This window comes from Mustela lutreola, chromosome 8 (genome assembly GCF_030435805.1).
Source record: "Mustela lutreola isolate mMusLut2 chromosome 8, mMusLut2.pri, whole genome shotgun sequence".
NCBI lineage: Eukaryota > Metazoa > Chordata > Mammalia > Carnivora > Mustelidae > Mustela > Mustela lutreola.
Window position 1 is genome coordinate 124,411,165 of NC_081297.1, and position 27,773 is coordinate 124,438,937.

General features: G+C 42.4%; 1 long non-coding RNA gene across 1 annotated transcript in view; it reads right to left on the bottom strand.

The window, feature by feature from the left end:
• Positions 1–19,503: 19,503 nt before the first annotated feature.
• The window catches only part of LOC131839262 (uncharacterized), a 90,967-nt gene continuing 82,697 nt past the window's right edge, over positions 19,504–27,773 (bottom strand). Inside the window, exon 4 of the long non-coding RNA XR_009356890.1 lies at positions 19,504–24,841. This is a non-coding gene — a long non-coding RNA (uncharacterized LOC131839262). The remainder of the gene's footprint in view (positions 24,842–27,773) is intronic.

Below are 27,773 nucleotides of genomic sequence, written 5' to 3' on the forward strand. Positions count from 1 at the left end.
TGAATTTCCAAATATTTAAGGTTTTTCCAGATACCTTTCTGTTGTTAATGTCTGGTTTATTTCTGCTATTGCTGAAAATCATATATTTTTAAAAAAAATTCTCTTTGGGGAGTGTTTTAGAAGGTCAATTAGGTAGATCTCTAACTAAGTGCAGTCTACCTTCAAATAGTAACATTTCCTATAACAATATACTCCCGATTCACACCTCCCGTCTTTTGTGCTACCGTGGTAGCTGCATGCTTCCTTTACATGTGCTGTGTGCAGTTCTACGGTGGTACTGTTTTTTTTTTTTTTTTTAATTTTTTATTTTATTTATTTGACATAGAGAGAGAAACGAGAGCAAGCACAGGCAGACAGAGTGGCAGGCAGAGGCAGAGGGAGAAGCAGGCTCCCTGCCAAGCAAGGAGCCCGATGTGGGACTCGATCCCAGGACGCTGGGATCATGACCTGAGCCGAAGGCAGCCGCTTAACCAACTGAGCCACCCAGGCGTCCCAGGTGGTACTGTTTTTGCTTTAGTAAGTCACCTACCATCTTAGAGAAAATAGAGCTTAAAAAATGTTCATATTTACCTTCATTTATGTCATTTCTAACACTATCTCTCTGGGCAGATCCAAGTTTCTGACTGGTACAACACCACTTCTGTCTGAAGAAATTCCTTTAAGATTTCCAGGAGTGCAGGATTGCTTAGAATTCATTCTTTCAGGGTGTGTTTGTTGGAAAAAGTCTCTATTTATCTTTCATTTTTGAAAGCTATTTTTGACAGTTCTGTTCTCTTGGTACATTAAAGATGGCACTCTGCGGCACTCTGGCTTCCATCGCTTCTGATGAGAAGACGGCTGGAATACTTTGATCCTCCACAAAATGTCTTTTTTCCACAGGCTGCCTTAGAGATTTCTCTTGATCCTTGGTTTTCAGTAGCTTAGTAGGATGAGTCTAGGTGCCGGTTTTGTTTTGTGTGTGGACCAGCTGTGTGTTACAGCAATGCATTTCAAACATTAGATTGCCTCTCCCAGGGATCCTGTTAAAATCTGGCCTTGAGGGGCGCCTGGGTGGCTCAGAGGGTTAAGCCTCTGCCTTCGGCTCAGTCATGGTCTCAGGATCCTGGGATTGAGCCCCACGTTGGGCTCCCTGCTTAGCAGAGAGCCTGTTTCCCCCTCACTCTCTGCCTACTTGTGATCTCTTTCTCTGTGTCAAATAAATAAATAAGTAAAATCTTAAAAAAAAAAAAAAAGAAAAGAAAAGAAATCTGGCCTTGATTCCCAGGTCTGTGCCTCATCTTGAGTGTCTGCATTTCTAATCAGCTACCCGGTGAAGGCAATGTAGGCAAGGCGTTGGAGCACTAGCAGGGGTAAGAGAGGAGAGGAATTCACGTGGCAGCAATTTCTGATTTTTTGCCGCTCCCTGGTCAGTTTCATCCAGTGCGCTGTGACTACTCCCTGATCATTCTGAGAGGTTATGACGGTCCTTCAGGCGGCCACTGAGGAAGACTTGCCTGTCTGGTCCTGGGTGTGAAAGATGCTGCCACAGCCGCTGAGGCTGCAGAGCCTGGGGAGGCGGAAGCAGCCATGAGTAGTAGCGAAGGAGGAAAGGGCAGCCTTCCTGGGAGTGCCGCGCAACAACGCCGGGCAAATGGCAAGGTCAGAGGACTTAGCGCTCTCTGAAAATCACCTCTTTTCCAAACCTACATGTGTGCATCTTCTTTATCTCATCGTTGGAGGGTGAGCTTCACGACAGCAGGGGGTCTCTCTGCGTTAGAGCCTGGAACAGTGGTTGCCGAGTGAGTATATATAACGGGAGTTGAAGAATACGAGCTTCTTAAAATAAATTGGGGGCAGGAGAGACAAAAAGAGGGGTGGAGAGACTGTCTCTTCATTTAACCTCATCTTCCTTCCCCTGGTGAAGGGTTGCTGTGCCCGATAGAGGGAGGCAGCCACCAAATTAAAAGAGAAACAGAAGAACCAATGTTTTGGCTTCTATGTTGGCTGATAATATCAGGGGTTTTCACGGATAATTTTGACAAATGCAATTTTTTGCCTTAGGCACTGGCATTAGAAACGTTAACACTCTACTTGAGATAGGGTTTCTCATACTTATGAAAAAACGGCCTATAGAGGGTGCTAGATCACTTCCAAAAACCAAAATAAGTGCCTAAACTTTTCACTGGGTCCTTGAAAGTTTTCAGAGCAAGCTGGGAAGCAGCTTCGGGAAGAGCTAATGAAACATTTAAATTTGTCACATTTTGCTTCACAACCAAAGTTTAAGAAAAAAAGGAAAGCTACCCATGAAAAGACTCACTCTGGGGAAAAGAAGCAGCCTCATTTTTTTGTTTTTTGTTTTTTTTTTCAAAACCAAAGAAGAGAAGCCAGGCCAGGAAAAGCATCTAGAAGAAAATATTGTATGTGTTGTGAAGGAGAAACCTGAGGCTGGGAGAAGTTGCAAGTCTGGAAGGTGAGGCTGTTAGGTTTCTGCTAAATTCCACCCTGTACTTCATGCCCAGAAATGGGGACTTCCGGGCCTGGTGTGAGGTATCTGTAGGCTCTGTAAATGGCGGGGGGGGGGGGGGGGGGGTAGGGGGGTAAGGGGAGTGGGGGAGGTGGTGTTCTGACAGCTGTTGAACTAAGCACATCATTCTTGAAACTGACACTGGTTTCAGTACTCAGCAAGGATTAGGGGGAGGAAGAAACACTTGGGAGTTTTTAAAATATGTAGTTGGTCACAGTAGGTTTAGTGGCAAGCCTGGTAGGACGGAGAAGTCCCTTCAAGGTTTGGGTCTGCCAAGAAATCTTCAGAGAAGGAAATGGAACCCACCAGTGAGTTCTCGTGAAAACTTCTGGGCCCTCTCGATGAGCAGCAATAGTTGAAGCAGCTTTGAGGGTCCAGAGCTGAACTCAAGGTAGAGCTATTCTAGCCTTCATATTCCAGGGATCGGATGCAAATTTTCAAGGAAGAGTTGGACTCAAAAATCCGTAGAGTTGTGACACATGGATTATGCATGGTCCTTTCGATTGGCGACTGTCCTTGCTTTTGTTAGTTTAAGGTGGACTCGTCGCTTTACTGTAACGTTCAATGGATAAACGTTAAACCAAATCAGTAAAGGACAAGGAATGAGTTTGCAAAAATAATCAGCCATCTCCCTCGATTTAATTGTAAAATCAATCAAGTCGGTTCTTTGGCACCGTGTAGGGCAAACATCTATTTTACCAGTTAGCAATCTCATTGATTGAATGATTCATTTGGAAGGCATAACTACAGCCTAAGATTTAAAACTTAAAAAAAGAAAAAAAAAGGTTTAACTACCAAACACATTTTTTTTCAAGATTCTGAAGTCTACTTCTTTTCCCCTTCCACCTTGTCTTTCATGGTTATTTTTAATCATTAGCCATGTATTCAAGTTAGAAAATCTACTCAAATGCTTAAAAGTCAATGGAAACCTTACATAAGCTGAAACACCACCAAGTAAGGATGGAGAGGGACCAATTATGGAGGTCCTGCTGGGAAGCACTTTATCTTATTTTGACCTCAAAACAACTAATGAGACAAGTACTGTTTGCTCCCTGTCATCATCAGGGTTAACAATTCAAGGCCACAGACCCAGAGGGTAATTTCAATGAGTGAAGAAGCAGGTGGGTTAAGAAGACAGTGTTGCCCTTTGGGGAGAGGCAAACAATGTTTCCAGCTCCTATTTTTCAAGAGAAGCTGGAAGATTGATGGGAGTCTCCTGATTTAAAATAAATAAATAAATAAAAATGGTGGTAACTAATTAAAAGAAATGTTTCCGGTGCTATGTGGACCAGATAAAAGAAATCTGGGGCTGAATCTGGCCCAGGGACTGCCATCTGGTTATGTCTGGTAGCAGGGTAAAAATAAGGCTTGGGAAGGTGACGTCACCATCCTGCACAGCTGTGGCAGGTGATAGGCGAGCGCTTCCTGGAGCCCAGGATTTTCTGACTACACCATTCTCAGCTAGGGACGCCTGCTGCTGATGGGTTACATCTATGCAGTCCTTTTAAAGTATGCAAATGTAGCAAAATCCTTGGTTCTTTTTGTGTGTTTTTTGTTTGTGTTAGTACAAGGTAAACAAAGGCAAGTAAACATTGGTTTCTGGAAGGAGTCAGCCTCAGAGCTGGACCTCCTCTAAGGTATCTGTCCTCTGCCTGTAAAAACTGGCAAACAAAAAACGAATTCGGATTTGGGAAGGAGAGCCTTTATTCAAAAGGATTACTGGGAAGGGGAAGACAGGAACTATTGTAATCGGGAGCAAGCTCTGAGCATAAAGTCTGCAAGTGCCCCAAGTCCAGCAGGGTTTCTTCTCTCTTGCTAGCAGAGGGGTATACAAAAGCCAGGTGTGGGGAAAAGGTAGGGAGTGGGCCAGAGAACGCCTCAGCCTGAGGCCAGCCTCATTTAAGGAGGGGCCCTCAAGGAGGCGTTGCTTGCTGGCTCTTGCTGAGGGGGGACCAAAATTCAGGAACCTGGGGTTAGGAGGAAATCTTCACCAATGTTTGGTTGAAAAACACTTTGTCCCGATTGATCAGTGGGGGACAAGCTCAATTAATCATTTCTGAGGCATAGAGCAAGAATAGGGGTGGGTCTATGTCTGCTCTTGTGATGGGAAAGCAAGGGAGAGCTTCCTGGGTCTTCTGTAAGTCATACAGAGAGGGGTGTTTGCAGTAAGCCATTTTCCTGACACAAAAGAGTGAGGGTCTTTCTTAACCCTCAGGTAAAACTCAGCATGGTCCACACATAGCACAAGATGGACAAAGGGTGAGGGTAGGATCCTCAGGCCTAAGCTGGTTGAGTCCAAGGTAGGTGTTGCCACAGGAAAGAGGGAAGAAAGGAAGTTAGGAAGGTTCTGGTTTCTTGCACAGAGGGGCAGCTGTCAAAGACTGGGGACTGCTATTCCCAAGGGAATACAGAGGCTGTCATGGTTTGCTGGAGGCAGAGCTGTGGGGAGTGACATCAGCTCTGCCAATGTCCTGGGAGCAGCAGCAGAACTGGCAAGTCATAGATCATTGGTCTCTGGTCCCCCAAACCCCTCGAAATGATTGGGAGTCATTTCAGAAATCAAAGAGCCAAGAGAAAATGTGAGACCAAAAGGACTTCTTGGGCTTCATTCACAACCCTCTCCATGGCCATCTTGAGCCATCAAGAAGGACTCTCCAGAATTCCGGGAATTGGCGACAGGAACCTGTGCAAAATAATAGTTTTTCTTTTCATTACCATTAACTTGTACTCTTGTCTCAGGTTGAGGTGACCTGGGAGATTATGTTTGCTGTGTTAATGTTTATAGAAATGCTCACATCCTTTGTATGCAAGTTGGCCATCGGCAATGGTTCTTAAATGAACTTCTATTTCATCAGATCCTCCTCCTGTTTAACTTGATTTCATTCCTACCATTCCACTCAGGATTGATTGTCCTCGTCTTACATCCTAAAGAATGGAGAACCGTCTTTGAAGTGGACATGAGAAGTGTCACCCCAAATAGACTACCCATATATCATCTGGAAGTTTAAAACATCAAACACAACAAAAATGCTCTCCATGGTTCTGAGCAACCTACGAGGTCTTCCTATTGTTTAAAGGAGTACAAATTGTTGTCGTTCTAGCGAATGAGCTAACAGCTTCTGTCCGGCTGGCAATTAAGGCCACTCTCTTAAAATCCGACTACACCCTCAACCTGAGTCACTTAATGTCCAGGACAGCACTGTCTCATACTAATATGATGCAAAACAAGTGTCATATGTAATGTTGTATGTGTAGTGGCATCCACATTAAAAAAAAAAAAAGGTAGAAATAGGTGAAATTAAATTATCAACTTAATGACACATTTCATTTAGCCAAGTGTATCAAAACTATTACCACTTCAGTAGGTAATCGATATAAAATTATTAATGAGATATTTTACATTCTTTTTTTTTTCTTCATATGAAGTTTCTAGTGCATATTTTACACTGATGGCACACCTCGATTCAGTTTTGCTGCTGAGGGGAATTAGGGCTTGCCTCTCCAAAATACGCCACTTTGGTATAGGGATTATTTTGAACCAAAGGCAGTTGGGAATCAACAGATGCAGGAATTGTTCTCTGCTCTTCTTTATCTGCCTAAAAGCCAAGGCAGACGTTTCTTTTTGTAAAGATGGCCTCTTCCCTGTGCTGTTATCGCTGAAGATATGGAGGTGAATTTGCAACAATAGGCCTTCCTAAGATAACCCTTCTGTTCCATTGGTTCCCCTCTATATTTGCCTGCCATTTCTCCATGACTTATCATCCCTTCAAGTCCTAACCTTCCTTTGTTAAAAGGAAGCACCCAGGTCTAACCCCTTCTTTGGGTTTCACTTCCTTTTTATGAACTCCTGTGCATATAAACCATAATAAAAATTCTGTTGCCTTTTAGCCTGCTAACCTGTCTTTTGTTCATTTTTTTACAGGTCTCCAGTTACTGAACCTAAGAGGTTAAATATTTTATATTTCAAGCACCCAGTAATAGTGGCACCTACAGCATTGGACAGAGCAGGTCAAGGAGAATGATACATAGTATTATTCTAATCTATACCTCATTTCCAATCCATACGTTTTTCTTATGTAAAAACTATTCTTTTTTTTTTTTTTTAAGATTTTATTTATTTATTTGACAGAGATCACAAGTAGGCAGAGAGGCAGGCAGAGAGACAGAGGAAGCAGGCTTCCCGCAGAGCAAAAAACTATTCCTGTCAAGACTTCCTATGGTTGCAGAAATTCAGTGTAAACAGCATTGCATTTTAGCAACTGGTAACAATTAATAGTTTAACTGAGGATATACTCTCTCTTCTTTAAAATACGATCTCATTTTTACATCCTTAGATGTTCTAGAGAACGAGAAAAAGGTCAGTCCTTTCTTAGATTCCTTCATATTTTGGTCCTGAAAAAACTGTTTTTAATAGCTTACCAAAATTTAAAAAAGAAGAAGTTAGTCTTAATTTAAAAATCACATGTGGTTTTGATTCAACGACAAACAAAACAAGACTAATTCAAAGTAAGGATCAGATTCATACCTTGCTGGGATTTTCTAATTATGTAATCAACTGTGGTTTCTAGCAGTACTTTTTTTCTGGATCTAGGGTAAGCAAACTTTTCAGAGTCCAAATAAAATAACCACGTGTTCTAAAGTTAATTTAAAGTATCTATCCTTATGTTATAAATAGTAGAATATCCCATTCAATGGCTTTAATTATTTCACATCTTTGAAACAGCAAATGGATTGGATTAAACTATAATTTGCTTTATTAAAATTGAATTGAGATGGGGCGCCTGGGTGGCTCAGTGGGTTAAGCCGCTGCCTTCGGCTCAGGTCATGATCTCGGGGTCCTGGGATCGAGTCCCGCATCGGGCCCTCTGCTCAGCAGGCAGCCTGCTTCCCTCTCTCTCTCTCTGCCTGCCTCTCCGACTACTTGTGATTTCTCTCTGTCAAATAAATAAATAAAATCTTTAAAAATAAAATAAAATAAAATAAAATTGAATTGAGGACATATGTTCTGGCACTTCGATTATTTTTCCCAAAATAAAAGATGTTTCCTTTCTCATTTGTATACTTTTTTGGTCTCACTTAAAATTTATACGAGCCCTCAAGACCTAAAATCTAAGGTTAGGATTAGGTGTAAAATCACTATGTCTTTGTCATTTTATTCTTCCCACAACACATGTCAGACACAAAAATAAATCGCCAGACCTCTGGTCCTGTTTTTCTTTCTTGCTGTGCTTTGCTACAGCCCTTGTCTCCTCCTCTGAATGAAGACTTGCTACGGCAATGAAATGAAAATAATATTCCCTTTTCTTTAAATAATCTTTACCCCAAGGGACACATTTTTCATTGTACATTTCTGGGTGAAGGAGGAGATGAAAATTCACCATGAACAGGCCTGGTTGGACTTATGGTGCTATCAATTAAATATTGGTGTGGGTTTTTTAAAAAGTATTTTAAAAATTTATTTAGAGAGAGAGCGGAAGTGAGTGGCAGGGGAGAAGGAGAGAGAGAGAGAAACCCAGCAGACTCCATGCTGAGCGCGGGACTTGATGTGGGGCTGGATCTCATGACCCCAAGATCAGGTCCAAGTGGAAGCCAAGAGTTGGATGTTCAACCGACTGTGCCACCCAGGTGCCCCTATCAATTAAATATTTGAAAATTAATGACCATATGAATGTGGAAATGAATGGATAGAGCCATAAACCAGGATATAACAAACGCCCAGGAAACTTGTAGCAGAATTAATACTCGGGCCCGGGAAGTAGCAGAATTAATACTCGGGCCCGGGAAGGCTCTGAGAGTCACCCACCGTCCTTGCCCAATCTTCTAGGCGTACTCTGTGATGACTATACTCTAGAAGATTATACAAAGGTAAATCTGTAAAAGGTCACGTGTGTTTTTGGCTGTTAGCACAATTCCTCAAAGGGCCTGATACGATCTTTTGCAACTCTGCACTGCTCAGACTTTACCACATCACAAACACAAAATCCCTGGCAAGCTGCTACTCGGTTTCCCTGTTACCTGACCTACTTTCCTAAAAAAACTGGAACTGTCAGGAAAATGAGCATTTCCTTCGAGTGACTCTGCTGAAAGTCAAGTCAACAGCACTGTGGTGCTACCAGCCTTTTCTTGATCCTGACTCTACCTCGGGAGTTTAAACCTGGAAACAGCAGACCCTTATTCAAAGCATGGCTTCAAAATCATGGCTGTGAATTTCTGCAAGTAATGTGACTATTTTCTTTTTTCCATCTTTTCTGCCAAGAGCTTCTAGTGGATGGATTCTTCAGAGCACCCCTGCTCAAAGCAGGTACTTGTAAACTGGGAACAGAGGCTAAGCACTGTTATAATCAGACAATGGAGAAGAGCCCATGGATGCCTGGTGGCAGGGGCCTGGCTCAGCTGCTTTGCATGGAGAAAACAGACACTCCTGGCCTGGTCATCTACATCAACATTGGGATGGCTTTTGGAGTAGAGACCTCAGTCCACTCCCTACAGAACTGTCAACTATCCCAGGCTTTATGAATCAGAAATTTTAGCTATGAAGTTCTTGCAGGAGCAATTTATCAAATGGCTGTACCTGGGTCTCTGCCACAACTACACAGAGATGGCCACTGAAGTTACGAGCATCACCTTTTGATACAAACAGCAAAGGAAGAACTTGGCCACAGGTAACTGCTCTGTCACATGCTGGTGTTCGGGGCGTGTGAGGGATGGGTGAAGCCACTCATCTGTAGATTAGGTTCAAAGTTTATCCAGATTATTGAACCAAAAACACATGGAACAAAAAAAAGATAACAAGTGTATTCATTTTTCACTCCAAATATTTACTGAGTTCACAAACAAGAGAATTTGTCTCCCTGAGAAGTTTGATGTGTCCATCCTGGCCCATGTCCTTTTGACTAACTAAAGAGGCAGAGAATGAGAACATACTTTTTCAGCAAAATTAAGTTCGATGCACTTTTACCCCTGTAATTTAATTAATATGAAAAGCTACATGCTTTACATTATCTATTAAAAGGGAGAGTACTGAACGGTGAATTATAATAGTATACTATGTATTCCAGGAACGTAAGAATGGTTCTAAGACAGAAATTTTAGGAATGTAATTCATGTTAATGGACCGAAGGACAGAAATCACATGCTTTTCTCTTATATATGCGGAAAATAATATTTAAATCAATTGTGAACTTTTGAAAAAGGTTGTTTAGAAAAGTAGGAATAGAGCAAAAGTTCCAGACCTGATGAGGCTACCCAGGAAAACTCAGCAGCAAATTTAATATTTTTTGAAGAAAGATTAGAAGCATTTCCTTTAAGATTGAGAATAAATCTAGGTTGCTTTTTCTCCACCTTACTTTCCATGTGATATTGGAAGTCTTGGCCAACTAAATAAATCAAGAGAAAGAAAAAAGTACAAAAATGGAAAGGGCAGACAGTCAAGAGGTTCAGCTGTCCTTCTTTATAGATGATAGAAATAATCACAGACAACCCAAAGAGATTCAATAGAAAAACTACTGAGACATGTTGATGGAGCTCAGCAAAGGGTTTTGCTACCTCCCCAACCATATTAACCTACGATTAACCTAATGAATAGGTACAAAATCTTGGAGAAATCCTTAAAATTCTATGAAAGTGCTGTTTTTAACACTTATATGTACTTGCAAATCACCTGAGGGATCTTGTTTAAAAAGGAGATTTTGATTCTCTAGTTGGGGGGAAAGCCTAAGAGTTGGCATTTCAGAATCTCCCAGGTGAGGCTCATGCAACTGGCCATGGACCACACTTCAAGTACTATGCTACAGTTAAAGAATAAATGGAAATATAAGGCATGCTCATGTAGAGAAAACTAGCCATTGTAAAGACTCTAATTCTCTCCAAAACAGTTTATGATTTTAATATAATTCCTACCAAAATCCCAATAAAATTTGGGATTCAATATTTGCTCAATTTACATGAAAAGAATTACATTTTTTTTTCCAGAAAAAAAGAACAGAGCAGGAGGAAGGGAAATTCTCCTACTGTACATTAAGATATAAAATCAAGGTAAATAAAACACGATTTAGTAACAGTACAAGAACATATAATAAAATAATGGAACAGAATAGAGTCCAGAAACAGACCCCAGGATCTTGATCTATGAAAGAGGTGACATCAAGACTCAGTAGCGATAAACAAAAACAAACAAACAAAAACAACTTGGTAGGGAGAAAATATATTGGTTGGTAAATGGTGTGAAAAGAGAACTGGCCCACCACATGGAGAGGACAAAAATTAGAATGCTACCTCACAAGCACATGTACACACACGCACACACGCGTGCACACAGCAAAGACCTGCGTGGTCTATGTTTCTGCTTAGAACTGATCTAGGGCTTCTGATCCAGAGCCAAAAGCAGAGGCAAGACAAACCCTTTTAAGCAAGTTGGCTCCCCACATGAGCACATGAGATTTGCCACTTACCTCCTTCATTTACTTTCTTTTGGCCTCGTGACGCATGGAAACTCCTCTGAGGTGCATAATGAGTAGGCCCTCATATATGGTCCCAGTACACCACATTCAGAGTTTTCAAGATTTTTTTTTTTTTTTTGTCTTCATAAATATTTTATTATGAAGTTGGAAAAAGCCCTATTAGGAGCTGCTAGCCAGATGCCAGTTTAACCACACTTGACTTCTTTTGATTATTGAGTCCAACACATCAGTATATTTTCCCTTTGTATTGTCCACAAATTTGACTTTCATCTCTTTTTGGTTTTCATTCAGGTTCATAATAAAAACATTTGAATAGATCAGGCTCTTGAAGAAAGGTCTCAGACAAATAGTTAAGAGATTTTCCTCAAAGCTGATATGGATCCATTGATTAATGAACACTGTTTGGGATAAAGCATCTTCCTTATTCTCTCCCCTTATATCTCTACTCTCTCTATACCTGAGGCCACTTGATTTCCATCTGTGGGCTTGTCCTCCCCATCTGTATAGGAACAATCCTACGAATTTGAAAATGTCCAGACCAAAACTCTAGAAGTCAGCACTGGGTCATATTTTCTCCTAGCTCTGGCCCTCCCCCAAGGTGTGACACACAGTTAGGCTTCTGCTGTGGGACCATTCTTGATAAGCTGCTTTTAACTTCCTATTATCCTATTTATTTGTTTGTTTGTGTTTTTTGTTTTGTTTTGTTTTTTGTTTTGAGAGGGAGAGCTCTAGCAGGGGGCAGGGATAAAGGAAGAGGGAGAAGCAAACTCTCTGCTGAGCAGGGAGCTCAATTTGGGATTCAGTCCCAGGACTCTGGGATTGTGACTTGAGTCAAAGGCAGAGGCTTAACCGACTGAGCCACCCAGGTGCCCCTAGTTCAGTTTAGTTAAATAGGCACCACACCCAGTGTGGAGCCCCACATAGGGCTTGAATTCATGACCCTGAGATCAGGAGTCAATGCTTAACCAACAATGTCACCCAGGTGCTGTAAGACCTTCTTTTTTTTTTTTTTTTTTTTTATATAGTTAAATTTGGGATCTTCTCATTTACTTCTCCCTAGATCCCCATACGAAGATCCTTCCCAACCCTTTGGTCCCAAACCCCAATACAAAAATGGGAACCCTGTAACCTTTTAATTTTTCAGCGGTGCCAGCTCTTGCTTGTTTAGGTTTCCAGTTATCATTTGCACCTGATTCCCATACACCATCCATCTTTTAGTATGCCTCACCATGTGTCTGAGACACTTATCAACCTCCACCACCTGATGGCTTACTGTCACTTACTTGTTACCTGTCACAATACCTTTATTCGTTTTTAAAGTCCACTTAGTTTTTTAGTAATCTCTGTACCCAGTGTGGGGTTCAAACTCATGACCTCAAGATTGAGAATCGGATGCACTTCCAACTGAGCCATCCAGGCCCCTGTCGTAGTAGCTTTAAAGTGTCAAGACCTGCTGACCAGTTTTATCTTCCTCCAGCATCTGGTCCTTCCCCCCCAATATTTTCCCATCTTGTTGAACAAAATATTATAAGCAATTTTATCTACAGTTTGCTGAAATTAAATACTTGATGTCCATGACTTTCTCTGCTATATAATCTACTAACTCTATCCAAAATAAACAAATAAATAAAAGACTTCAGTTTGGCACACTTGTTCCTAGGGAATCCAAAGTAGATCTTATAGTTTGCCATTCCCTTCTCTGAATGCTTCATATAAATGTTCCATACTCTGAGATGACTTCTATATGAATATGGAGATTTGAAAATCAGTCTTTGGCAAGATTCTGGACAATCAAACCAGCAATTTATAATCATCAATGTATAAACAAAAGGAAAACATACTATCTCATTTAACAAGAAATCCTGGGTAGCCTGGCCACAAGCTGATTGAAGAAGTGGCTCAGTAATATAAGCAAAGACCCAGATTCTTTACAGATCTCTCTTCTGCCATCATCACTATATGGATTTGTCCTTGGCTGTCCTCTTCCACAGCTCAAGTAGCATGCTCAGTCAGAAATACGGACTGCTACTTTTCCTCTAAGTCTGCTTTTAGGAACAAGGAAACCTTTCCCAGAAACTCCCTCTGGCTGACATCTCATTACGTTTTATTGCATAGAACTGGGTCACCCTGGGTCACCGGCCCCTTACAAACCCATCCCTGGCAAGCTCAGACTGATCCCTGACACACAGGGAAAAGACAAGCAACCCCTTCAAATTGTTTCTTTTCAAGATAGGAGAAGTGGGCAAAGGCCCTTGGCTAGGCAACCAGACTGCCTGCGCCATACAGAAGGACTTACTCCATAATTCGAAGGACAGCAAGAGAAAAGAGCCTGGATTTTTATCTATTCAGAATAGTTTAACGCAGGATCGTGTCCAAAACAAAGGGGCAGATTAAGTTATCTCAAAAATTTCCCGCCCACAGTTTAGTGCTGGGATTCTGTTCTCACCGCGTCCTCGGGGAAACTGCTTGCTGCCTGGAACTGCCCACATCAGCAATCTTTGTGCTGCCAACAAAAGTGCATAGTCGCTGATCTGTGAGCATTTCCCCTAACGGCACATTTGTGGAAAACTGAGTCATGGGGATTCTAGGGACTAGGAATCCATTGCCTGAACATTTTTCTGAATGTCTTACATCTTAGATACCAGCAGCTTCCTTGTAAAAAAAATAAACTATAATGAAACAATTGACATATAACGAGGAGTGGGGCAAAGCAGGCTCGGCTAACTTGTTTTTACTGGCAATGTACCTTTTTATTTGTTTGGAGCTGAAAGATTGTGTTAAATAAGGCAACAAATTGTTTTGTGGTTTTTGTTTAGATTTTATTTACTTACTTATCAGAGAGGGAGAGGACAAGCAGGGGGAGCCACAGACAGAGGGAGAGGGAGAAGCAGACTCCCTCACTGAGAAAGGAGCCCGATGTGGGGCTCAGTCTCGGGAACCTGAGATCATGACCTGGGCCGATGGCAGATGCTCAACCCACTGAGCCACCCAGGTATCCCAGTTAGGTAACAAATTAAATGTGGATGGCTGTGCCTCGATAGGAGAGGACCTTTGCAGAAAAGTCGACCTGACTCCTTCAGTCACGTGCAGAGTCATTACCATGCTACGTGGTGAGCTATTCACGTGGAATGCAATCCATATGACTTTCACCTGAGCAATCCGGGCCCTTCCAGAGCTAACCAGAGGAAGGGAGGGTGAAAATGCGGTGGTGGTGGGGAGTTATTTTTGTGGCCCTCGAGGTAGGATTGCTTGTAGATCCAAAATTTATAGCCAAGGCTCTGTCCTCTTGGGTTGTAAGAATAGAGATGGAGGGGTCTCTAGGACTTTATAGGTGGGGCTGGGTCTTCCAGACATTAAGCAGCAAGAACAAAGAGTTGAAGATAATGCTGAGCCTTCTCATCGGGAGATTAAGCAATATTGTTGAGCAACTGCCGCATGACGGGTTCCCGTTTAAGTACTATCGTTATTTCCATTTTACAACTAAAGAGACTGAGGCTTCAGAAGGTTAACTTAGTTAAGTGGCAAAGGTGAGACTGAAATCAAGATCCGAACTCATCACTACCTTCCGCCCTTCTGGGTGAGGAGGAGGAAAAGGAAGTTTCCCCTTAGGTATACTGAGTTTTAAGTGTTGGTGGTACATTCAACTGAAGATGTCTGGCAGGAAACATGAAACTGAGTTTAGAAAAGGGTTTAGGTTGGAGGCTACCTCTGGCAGTCATTTGCTGAGAGGTATAAGTTAAAGTCGTGAGCTTGCCCTTGGAGACCCTGAAGCTTACTCACTCTGTTTTGCCCTGCAGCCAACTCTATGCCTTTCAAACATCAGGCGTTAACAACAACAACAATAACAAAGCCCAAACGAAAAACTGATTGACCCCATAGGCTCAGCTTCTTGGTCTGACTGACCCCCTGACTGCCTGTGTGATTCTGGGTAAGTCACTAGAGTACTCTGAGCCTCTGTGAAATAAAGTCTCTTCCAGGACAAATGAGGGCCTCGATGTGAGAGAGAAAAAGAAGACAGATGCCCGTTACTATAGACACAGTTGATGAGATGCCAGACCAGGAAAGTGAAGGAGAGAGAAAAGAGGGAGATAGCTTTCCTAGTCTAGAGCTTAGGACCATCAGCACCATTACCCAAGGCCGGAAGGGAGTGCGATGCCACAGATTTTTGGAGACATGATAATAACCTTTGAAAAATTTGAGGGATCGTCCACATGGTAGTTCTTTGGGCATTAATGAGCAAATTGCTGGTCTAGAAATTTTATTATATATACACTGAACAAAGATTTGAAGTAAGAGGGTGGAGCCAGGTGACATTGAATAACCTGTCAGACCTCCTCTGTCTCAACGCCTCTAGGGGCAACAGTCTCCATAGCAACGTGACTCCCTGCCCCAGTCGCATGACCTCACAGGTGGATCAGCTGGTTTTCCTGCTCCCTGACAAAGGACAAAGCAATATATATTTTCTGACTGAGTGGCAGTGTGGTTCAGGGTGCTTCAGGTGTTCTCCCATACCCCAGATGATTACAGCTTCCCTTCGTCTTTATACCCCTTTCTAACAAGCCCTGCCTTTAACTTTTCCAATCTTGATCTGCTTTCCCCTAATTTGTCATCCCCTCAGGGGCTTGCTCCTTCTGTGGGTAGCTGTTCACTATTTTATGCACCTTTTTTCTCCATTGCCTCCAGTTTCATTCATGCCCATTCTTAGGTCCCACGAAAGGCCTCCTGCTTCCTTAATTACCAAACAAGGTTATCTTACCCTTCAATTTCATGCATCTTTATCCTTACTCAGTATCCTTATCATCACCTTTAATAGCTCATTTGTCCCAAGCCTTGATTATGCATTCTACATGCATTAGCTCATTCAATCATAATGATTCAATGTGGTAGCTTCTCTGTCCTGTTGTACAAGAAAAGGAACTGAGGTTTGAAATAAACATTACTTGCCCAGGTCCCACCATGGATGGGGGAGCAGGAATGGACCCAGATGGCTTCTTGCCAAACCCAGCTCTGCCCACCACGTGTCTCCTCCCTTTCCAACCAAATTCGTGTTATTTCTTTCTTATCTTTGCCACTTTCATTCCACTTTTCAGAAGTGTTCTCAGTATTTTCAGTAAGATAATGAATATATGGGCACCTGGGTGGCTCAGTCAGTTAAGTGTCTGCCTTCAGCTCAGGTCATGATCTCAGGGTCCCGGGATCGAGTCTGCATCGGGCTCCCTATTTGGTGGGAAGTCTGCTTCTCCCTCTCCCTTTGTACCCGCCTACCCTGCTGCTCCTGCTCTCTCTCTCAAATAAATAAAATCTTTTTTTAGAAGATAATGAATACAACTATTCAAGCAACTAATTGTTTTATATAGTTCTTTAAAAATCACTTTTAATTCCTCTCTCTCCTTATTGTTCCCAAACCAATCAGACACTCACATCATATTCTCTGAATCATGTATGCAAAGTCTCTCACATGCTTATATGTCATTTCCTTTCCTGCTCACCCCATTCTGATGAGGTTAACAAGGAAAAAGAGTTTTCCTAGTAGGAGAGGGAAGCATTACAAAAGATGGGACCCAATTTCATTAAAAAAAAAATAAAAACAACAACAGCTTGTGCACATGTAGAGGAGTTAAATAAAAGTAAACAAGGTGAATGGTTACATGTCCTGATGAGACATAGAAGTGGTCCACGCCGTGGGAATCCATGGGAGAAAAAGACCTTCAGACTGAGTGGGATGTTGGAGGCGGAGGGCAGGAACCAGAATGAAGACAGAAACTGGCATCTTCCTCACTGACAATAATTTATCCAGCACCTCCACGTGTTGGACTTAAATTACAGTTCTCAGAATAAAGAGATGTATAAGGTACTGTCTTTCTCCCAAAGATTCAGTTTTTGAAGCAGGTGTAATAGATGTGAAATAAACAGCAAGACACAGAAACACTAATACACAGAACAAGAGCTACCGTAATTCTGAGAATGAAGGGAACTGACCTCCATGAGAACGCTAAGTCCAGGGACTAAGGGCAAGCTGGTTTGCATGGAGCAAAGGGCTCATGCAGTTAGAAGGAGAGCCTTCTATAAGCCAGGCACAGAACGCAGTGGACTCCCAGAGCTCAGAGCCAACAGGAGGAACCCGAAACTCTAAGGTAACATGTGGGGCATGATAGGAGTGGAGGGGTACCTCTCCCAGTCTGAGGCATCAGAGAAGGCTTCTTGCCAGAGGAAAGTGACAGTGGGAGTCACAGGGGCCAGAGCGGGCAAGCAGGCTGGGAAAGAGCAAAAGCACAGTCTAGAAGATGTACTCTGTGTATAGAAAGAACAGAAACTATGGGTCACTCCGTGCTGCTGTGAGACCGTGAAGTACAAGGTGGTGATGGTGAGGGATGGTGAGATGGTGTGGAAGACACGGGCGGGGCTGGACTGGAAGGGCCCATTGGTGAGTTCCTACAGTTCAGAGAATAACTGGAAACTGGGTATTCCAAGAAAACAGCCCAATTCAAAGCAGAGCTGCAGAAAATTTATCAGCACCAAAGAGCAAAGGATGCTATTCATGGATGATTCACTATTTTAAAGGGCTGTGAATAAAAAAAAAAAAAAACCAAGTGAGATTGCTCTGAGGTCTCATTTCAAAATCCAGAGTGTCTCTCCATCTATATCTTCCACTTATCACTAATTCTGAGTAGGTCTAGAGAGCTCTGCATTTCCTCTTCTTCTCCCACTTTTTCTTCTTTATCTCCAACCTTTCTGTTCCCCTGTGTTCTTTCCATGCCACCCCCCCCCCCAACCCCATGATGGACTACTGGGCCTAAGAACAGTAAACGCTCATGAGGGCAGTTGTCCAGATGAAGAACACAGGGCAAAGACAGGATAAATAGCTGGTCCAGATTCACACAGCTGGTAATGGACAGGGCAGGACTCGCATATGTTTTTCAAGTATGAATCTGAGCATGCCCTTCTGATTCAAGTACTTGGTTTGAAATGGTTTCCCAATGCTGTTAGGATTAAAACCAAAAATCTTTGACACGATTTACAAAGACTAGCGATTCCTCTCTCATTTTACAATCAAACCCAGACAGCTGGCGTCCGGGGTCTAAGGTCCCGACCCCTTTGGTCCAGTATCTCTGGGTGTTGAAACAGTCCATTTAAGTTCCTTTATATACTATGAGTTAGAAATCACTGTGAGTTTTTCTTTTCTTTCTTTCTTTTTTTTTTTTTTTAAGATTTTATTTATTTATTTCTCAGACAGAGAGAGCACAAGCAGGGGGAACAGCAGGCAGAGGGAGAAGCAGGGTCCCTGCTGAGCAAGGAGCCCAAAGCAAGGCTCTGTCCCAGGACCTAAGCCAAAGGCAGATGCTTCACCAGCCGAGCCACCCAGGCACGCCTGTCTGTGTGTTTAGTTTCTGGTATTAGTTTACAGTTCTTTCTCACCAAGGAGATGTTCAACAGAAAAGAGCCTTTCCAAGTGTGTTCAGTGTGGTCTTGGTTCCTCCTCTAGGTGTACTGGAGTTCATCAGTGTGTCTGTCCCTCCTCTGAGGCTACACTGGTCAGTGGCAGACAGCTGCTTCCCCAAACAGGGGCTCCAACCTCCCATCTGCAGAAAGTTTATGGGCTTTCCCTCTGCTGAACTTGGTCTTATCACTGCGTGGCTCTGATACTTTCATGCTCTCTAGTGTTCTATATCAGCCAAGCTACCCGTGGGTGTCCAGTACCAATAGCCAGAGTGTCATTTCCAAAGTGTCGCCTGCTTGAAAAAGCTTAGACTCCCATGCAAATACTAGAAAAGAGAATTTGCAAGTGCATTAACTAGGACCCCTCTTGGGCCACTGCCCAATATAATTTCTTAAACTTTCTCTCTTTATGATGTTTATCATTACTTCTTGTAAATGGTAACTGCTGTGAAGGTCACAAGTGGTTTAGTGCCTTTAAATTTCATCCAAATGTACTTTCCGGCTGAAAAATTCCATGATTCCAAGTGTGTATCAGTTTCATGTCAAGCAGGATCAGAGGTTTGGTCAATATTGTTTTTTCCACAGTGAAACCGTGTAAGGCAGGAGATCTTACTTAAGCTAACAAATGTGTATCCTTCAAATGGAAGAATAAATAAAAGTATAATTTGTGAATCTGTGAAGGGCTCTTTCCTGCTAGAAAATGTTAACCTTTTCTATTCCTTAACAAGAACTTGATCCATATGCATAGTTTTAAATCAAAATGTTGGAGAATTTTGATGTCTTGCAGTGATGTTCTACATATTTCTTTCCTATCTCCAAATTCACTCTTCCTTCTCTAAATGTTATTTTTTAAAAGAATTTATTTATTTATTTGACAGACAGAGATCACAAGTAGGCAGAGAGAGAGGAGGAAGCAGGATCCCCACAAAGCAGAGAGCCCGACGTGGGGCTCGATCCCAGGACCCTGAGATCATGACCTGAGCTGAAGGCAGAGGCTTTAACCCACTGAGCCACCCAGGCACCCCTCTCCAAGTGTTCTTGAGGCTCTATTTGCATGTATTCATCATCACTGAGATGTCAGTCTTCTTTTATGCTCTGCTCTGACTTCACCAGTATTTCTGTATTTCCTAAGTCATTATCTTCTACAAAGAAACCTCCACCAGACATGTCAATAATTGGAAGCATCTGACACCTATAGAAAATTTGCTGTTTACTTGATAAAAAGACCTACCCCAAAGTAAGGCCTGGCATCTTTGTATCTACTTATTTGCTGGGGGCAGGAGAGATCAAATTGTAATTCAGCTGTGGTAATGCCACATATTGTATCTCAGTTGCCATAATCAAATTGTTTCTAAATATTAACAAGAAACATTTTCGTACAAGTAGCTTTTGGAACACCCAAGTAATCCAAAGGGGAATGAATTTTCAAAAAATAGAGGGCACCGTGCTCACTTCGGCAGCATGTATACAAAAAAATAAAGGGCACAACACTGCACATTTTAGTCTTCAGGCTGAGCAGGGAAACACTCAGAAATTACCTCTTCCAATTCCACTATTAACGTGGATAGATGGAAAACTACCCGCTGTGGGTGAAACAGTCAGCCTCTGCAAATGGTCTCATTCTGAAACTACAGGTGTCACGGAAATCGTGTTTTCCTTCTACAGCTCATTGAAATGGAGATGGGATGGAATGGAGTAAAGGGATCTGCTTTCTAATGAGGCAAGATGAGATGTATTTGAATTGGGGCATGGATGGAAATGAAGGAAAATCCAATCAGTACCTCATTTTTACATCCTTAGAAAGCCTTTCAGCAGCTGGGCAGAGCAAAACTACACTCATGCTCAAAATGTCCCAAGTAGGATACAAAATTCATGAGCAAATTATTTTCAACTTTCATGGTATCACTCTATTGCTTCTATGATCAGTGTAGAGGGAAAAAATGACTAACCTCAGAGACACATTTTCATATTTTCCATCAACTTAGTTTCTTTGACACATACATAAGCAACCACTCCAATCATCATGGAGTCCATTTGCAATCTTCGCGACCCATAGGATTGATCTGATGGAAGCAAAAATATCAAAGCAAACACACACAACAAATGAAAACAGCTACAACAAAACCTTTCAAATATCTCAACTAGTGAAAAACACATATTCTAAACAATTGTGATACAGGATACTATAGAGCTAGACTATATTTCCATTTCTACCATGGGTGTTTATAAATTAACATACCATTGGGAGAGAAGTAAGTGAAATTTTACACAATGGATAATGGGAAACAAACTAATAAAATCAGCCAAATGTTCTGAGTTCTTAATTTACATAGAATTCCTCTTAATTTTTGTCTATTTAATCCTCTTATATTTCAAAATGAGAGCATTCTTAGGTTAGTGGTTCCCAGACTTAAATTTTTTTAGGACAGTAAAACTTGCAAAGCAATTGAGAGAGATAACTAATGTGGAGTTGCCAAACTATTCATTTTGCCAACAACAACAGTAACAAAAAGCTATCATTTCCAACATTTCAGAAAGGAAAGGATATTTCAACACCAAAAATGTAGGAAGTTCATAATTTCAGAACAAAAGAAAGCTTTTCCCAAGAAACACTATTTGTTAATCAGAGATAATTTTAAAGCAACAGTTAAAAAAATACATGGCACCATTTACAACACTGAATTTTATTTTATGATACAATGTATGTTATGTTTCCTTGTACAAGTTTTCTTTTAATCTGGTAACATTGTATATATGTGATACATTAGTATGTGATTGAACCCATGAGGATGGGCTGTAAAATGCAGCTTGATTTGCTGTTTCATTTTTATCACTGTCCCTATCAAAAAATTCTCCTTCACTTTGAAATGAACAAAAATGAGAATGATTTGCGATTGATTTGAAATAGTTTAGGCATACTGTGATACTAAGGAACAAGAGCCCCTAAATTCCCAAGCCTTTTCTTCTACTTTGCCCACAATGAGCAGGTAGGCAAGCTAGAGGGCCCATAGGAAGTAAGCTGTGGGCTTACTAATAGCCTATGGGCTAGGCCCATAGCCCCATGAGGGCTCCCCACTCATTGCTCCTCATTTTAGGACAGAACCATTATGCCCCTCCCTGCTTTATGGAGGGAAAATAGACATTTCTACAGTAGGGGTTCTAAGGTCAAGTAAAAGTTTTGTCCCTGACCAGTGTTGGGAAGTGCTGCTATGGGCCTGCTGTAGGCCATTTTGTCTTTGAATCTCCAAATGCCACCTGGTCCAAAACAGCCCATGGGGCAGTGTGGTTGTAGGTTGAATTCACATCCATCAGAAAGCACCTCTGCATGAATAAATTATACATAGTAGAAAAACCTCTGTCTCTAGTCAACATCTACTTGATTTCTTGATGTTTTCTGATGTTTTTTCTCATGCTGGGACTGGGGTTAGGGAGTTTCGGTAGGAAGGGTACACAGGCAAAGGGCTCTTCTCATCACATCCTTTCAAGGATACATACTATCATCACAACTCTATCACTGTTGATGTTAACCTTGATCATCAGGCTGAACTTACGTTTGTTAGATTTCTCCATTGTAAAGTTATTCTTTTTTCTTTTTTTCCCACACTGTGCTCTTTGGGAGGAAGGCACTCTCTGTAGCTGATGCTTAGGTGGAGAGAAATGCACCCAGACAGTGTAGTACCAAATATAAATGATTTGGAATTCTGCATGAAAGATTTGTCTTTTCACTTCCATTTATAAATATATTTATCCATTTATTTATATCAGTATGGTATCACTATTTTAACTGTTCTAATGAGTACATAGTGATAATCTTAATTTTCATTTCCCTTAATGGCTAATGATATTGATCATATTTTCAAGGGCTTATCTGTCTTCCATAAATTCTCTCTGGTGAGAAGTCTCTGCACATTTTTTGTCAGTTTTCAAGTTAGAACTTCTTTTGAAGTTAAATTTGAGAGTTCTTTATATATTCTAGATACTGATCCTTTGTCAGAAATGTGATTTGCCAATATTTCTCCCAGTCTTTTGCTTGTCTTTTCGTCAACAGTGTCTTTTGCAGAGTAAACCTTTTACGTTTTGATGAAGTCCCATTTTTCAGTTTTTTTTCTTTTATGGATCACATTTTTGGTGTCATATCTAAGAACTCTTCACCAAGACCTATGTCCTGAAGACTTTCTTCTAGATCATCTTCTGAAAGGTTTGTAGTTTTACATTTTACATTTAAATCTATGAGCCATTTTGAGTTTTTTTTTTTTTTTTTATTAAATGTGAGATTTAGGTAATGGTTTATTTTTTACCAACAAAATCCACTGAGCCAAGAGTATTATTAAGGAAGCAATATCAATGGGTATGGACTCTAAGCTAGATAACAAAGAAAATGAAGACGAGAGGAGGCTTACAGATCATTCTTTTTAAAAGGTAGTATAGATTCTTCTTCTTCTTCCTTTTTTTTTTAAAAGATTTTATTTATTTGACAGAGATCACAAGTAGGCAGAGCCTTTTTTTTTTTTTTCCAAGATTGCTTTATTTCAGTGAGAAAGAGAGGGAGTGTGTGCAGTGGGGAGGGGCAGAGGAAGTGGGAGAAACTCAAACATACTCGGCACTGAGCATGGAGTCGAACGAGGAGGTGGATCTCAAGACCCTGAAATCAGACCTGAGCTGAAACCAAGAGTCAGACGCTAAACCAACTACACCACCCAGGTGCCCCTTAAAAGGTAGATTCTAACCATAATGTAAACTAAGTGTAGCTACAGAGCAAGTCAGCTGATCACTAGGAAGAAGGTAGGGATTGGCGATTTCAGAAAGGAAGCAGTTACTGGTGATGTCAATAAAGGTCCAGGGTCCACCAAGAGGGTAGATAGCTGAGCTGGAGTGGGGGGGCGTGGCAGCGTTAAGGAAGTGGGAGGCCAGGGTCTAGAATGGGTCACCTGTGAAAGCCACAGCTGCAGAGTGATGGGGAGGGATAGTGTGGAGAGGAAATGCATAGGTCCAGGGCCCAAGTATTCCCTGAATGAGCAGGAGTAAAAACAGGTCAAGGAAATGACTGAGGCAAGGTGAAGGAAAGGGGCGAGAGAGAGAGCAGTTTCAGAACAGAGCGAGGAGATGAGGAGACCAGAGGTTGCTTTTTCTACTTCTCAATTGTAAGGTTCAAGGGGCATGGGAGGAAGAAAGAAAGGAAGGAAGAAAATTTTTTCCGACCCCTCAGGGACCTGTGGGGGAAGAAATGTCCTCAGGAGATTTCTGTTAAGGAAAACAGGTGAAGGGACTATTCGGAGAACTTATTCCATTAGCTGATCACCCAGTGAGGGGTGGAGGCGGGGGACAGCTTCCAGGTTCCACAAGTGCCGGTGGCGGGGAGAGGCTTTGGATCGATCGGACTGAAGAGCTGAGCCCAAGAGACAGACGGACCTGAATGTCATGAAATTCTGGAGGACACACCACTGTTGGACAAGGTCTGGAAGTCAAGGGAGGAAGCTCCGGGGGGTTCTCAGAGAAGAGGGTGAGCGAACGTTTGGGTCACTGAGAGAGACAACTCCGTGAAAGCACTTTGTTTATAAAATTGTATCTTAAAAAGCTGGAAATTACTAGCTACAGTGGCGAAAGGCACTGTACAAAGCAACTTAATATGTCTGATTCTCGTTGTCTAGAAATCACTTATTTATTATTGATTTGCATGCACGGTAGTGTTTTAGAATATTCATTGTCCTGCCCGTGATAATCCTTTAGTCACAGAAGATAAATATATGAACCCCCACACATACACGAACACAATTAAGTCCCCAACAGTAAATTTAGCAGTTATAAAATGATCTGCCAGACATTCCACAGACTGTGTTTTAAGGCCCTGGCTGGTTCACTCCATCTTCTCACTGGTTCCTGCCTCTTCCTCCTTTGTTCCGTTTCCATTTTTCATCATGTTTTGACAGGTGAGGTTGTTCATGCAAAGGGATCCAACAAAAACACGGGAATGCCACCTTTGCCTTCTTATCAGGACAGAGCAACCCTCCCTTTCCTCCTTGCAAACAAAGCAGGCTAAACACAAAGTCTGTCAGCACCCCTCACTCGAGTGGGATGACGGATGACAGGGGCAGAATTGTTTTGCTTGCAGGGAGGGAATGTGTGTTTGGTCAACAGGTCACCGGCCCTCTCGGCTTGGGATCAGCTCTCCGCCCAAATCCCCCTGTGTTTCGGTCTCAAAATGCTTCGGGCTTCAGCCAGCACAAACATGTCACAGCGAGAGGGACAGTGATGGTATCTCCATGTGCGATTGGTTTAAGCGCAGGCTTTGTTTGATCCTTATATACAGAAAACAACTTTATTATTACATTATAGCCAAAGGAATTTAGCCTTTAACCTGTAGTTTCCCTCTGCTCAGGAATATTAAACCTTCTCTTCTGATAAGAAGTGAGGTCTGATGGGATTTTCTTCCTTCTCTTCATTCCTGGGGGTGAGGGAAGAAACAACTCCTGTTTTAAATCAACTAAAAATAACAGAAAGAGGTCTTTGGCAACAGGGAGGAAAGAAAGAGACTCTCCTGGCATTGTAATGCAGACAAATACACAGCAGAAGTGACTGATAGCTGTAAGAGAAAGACGTTTATCTTGTAGCTGCTTCACCCTGAGGCCATATCAGGTGAACCCCTTTCCTTTTCAACCGTCCAGTGGATAAAAGAGCAGGGACTTGAGCCCCCCTCCATGGCCCAGCTCCACTGAGGGCTCCAGGGCTTGGGAGCTACAGGTCCACAGACCACTGAAAGGGACAGGACCTACTGGAGAACAAAGGGAGGGAGAAAAGAGAGAAAGTCGCCCCCCACTCCCATCCCCCACTGCTCACTGCGGAGGACGATTCTTCCGGATTGATTTTCACCAATGGAAAAAGCCCCAAAATGGTTTTGCACCATCTTCTGGACCCTATCTACATGTCTGCCTAATCATCAGATAGCAGGTTGGTTTTTTTTTTTCCCTCTCTTCAAGCAATGATCTCTGTATTAATTTTCTATGTTATGTATCAAATTACCACAAGCTTAAAACAACACATTATCTCACAGTTCCTGTGGGTTAGGGTCTTACAACATTGCTGTCTAGGTGTTGGCCAGAGCTGGGGTTTCATTGGAGGATTAAATGGGGAAAGATCTGTCTCCAAACTCCCTTGAGCTGTTGAATTGACTTCCTTGCCACTGTAGGAACCATAGCAACTTGCTCCTTCAAAGTCACCAACAGAGAGAGAGAGAAGGAGAGAGACTCTAGTGGGAGTCTACTGGCAAGATGGTGTCTTATATAATCTAACATCATCATGGGAGTGACACTCCATCATCTTGGCTATATTCCCTCAGTTAGTTCCAAGTCACAGGCCCTGCCTACATTCAAGAAATGGGTTTTTATGAGGGTGTGAACCCCAGGAGGATCATGGGGGCCACCTTAAAGCTTGTCTGCCTCAGTCCCCCAGCCTTAGAACTTTAAGGGTATGGCTAGGGAGTAATGAAAGCAACATTGGTAGGGGAACCATGGAATGAAGGAACTTTTTTTTTTTTTTTTTTAAGATTTTTATTTATTTATTTGACACACAGAGAGAGATCACAGGTAGGCAGAGAGAGAAGGGGAAGCAGGCTCCTTGCTGAGCAGAGAGCCCGATGTGGGGCTCCATCCCAGGACCCTGAGACCATGACCTGGCGGCAGAGGCTTTAACCCTCTGAGCCACCCAGGCGCCCCGAGGGAACATATTTTATGTGTACACATATACTCACCCATTCTCACCTAAAAAGCAAATGAACTTAGGCCATTTCTAGATGGTTGATGGGATGAGACTTTGCAGCCATACAGCCATGGATTTGAATCCTTGACCTATGGGGGAGTAGCCTCAGTCCCCATCTTTAAAAATGGGAATAACAGTACAAACCTTCAGGTTATTCTGAGACTTAGGTAAAGTAGATCAAACACTTGGACCAAGAGAAGTGCTCAGAGACTGTTCACTACCATATCCAGGTGAGAACCTTGGGGAACTTTAACAAGGTAGAGTTTGCACAACATGTTCCAAACACAGAGAACTTAATCCCTCATGGGGGGCAGGGGATGACCTTTTGAGGCCTGAAAGGGTTTGGTACCAGTTTGTCTCCATGCTTCCCATAAGGCTGTGGGTGTCCTCTAACCCCTGGGGAGACTGTGCCCGGTGTCTCTAGCCCCTCTCCTGCGATTTCATCAATGGACCCAGTAAACTTTTGCAAAACTGGATACAAGGTCCCTAGAGACGTCCAGACTTCACAACTGGAGTATCTCGGAGGGGGGTGGACACACTCCGGATGCCTCCATCTACACTGTACCCAGGCAGAAACTCTGGTCACAGTCAACTGTTCTATCACGAGCTTCCTATCCGCTTCCTGCTTAGTCCTTGCAACCGGGTTCACTAGATGGGTTCACTTACCTACGACCTCACGGAGCACTTACTCAACTCTTATCTTGTGCCAGGCACAAGGCTAGTTCTGGAGAGGGAAGACCAATGAATACTGAACCCTTGGTCTACTGGTCAATGCAGAGGCAGATGCAAGCCAAAAAACTAAAGCTGACTGTTAGCCTTTGGGCAGGAATGTACCTTTTCTCTCATACCGGTCCTTTGGTCTGTGAATATGAGCTGTTCAGACCAGCCCCTCCCTTCCCTGGTATTGTAGGTCCACCAAGACCTGCACTTTTGGAATACCCTCTCACGCCGCTTTTGACTTCCAACTTTCACTACAGTTTTATGTTTTACCTGATCAGCAATTTCCACACTAACTAGAATACCTTCTTTCTTTCTTCCTTCTTTTTTTTTTTTTTAAGTGGGCTTCACACCCAACATGGAGCCTAAAACACACCCTGAGACCAAGACCCGGCTGAGATCAAGAGTGGGATGCTTCACAGCCTGATCCACCCAGACTTCCCACTGGAGTCCCTTCTAGAACAGTTTCTTTCACAAACCATGTTATCCATGGAACATGTTTGGTGGATCATTCACTTTACCAGTCTTGGGCACTCCCTGGCTGAAAGATCCCCTTCTATTTCTCCCACATTTCTGATGACTTTCTGGCTAAGGACTATCACTTTCTCAGAACTCATAACTTTTCTTGGCTTATGGGCACCAGCTGATATCCTTATTTATTTACTTAAAAAAATTTATCAGAGAGAAAGAGAGCACAAGCGGAGGGAAACAGCTGTGGGAGAGGGAGAGGCAGGCTCCCTGCCGAGCAGAGAGCCCAGTGTAGGACTCTATCCCAGGACGCTGGGCAGGGAGCCTGCCTCTCCCTCAACAGCTACAAAGTCCAATGATTAGCCAGTCACCGATACTTCAAGGGTATTTGTCACAGCCCAGCTTGGCATACGAGCAAATAAAGGACAGCGGGGGGT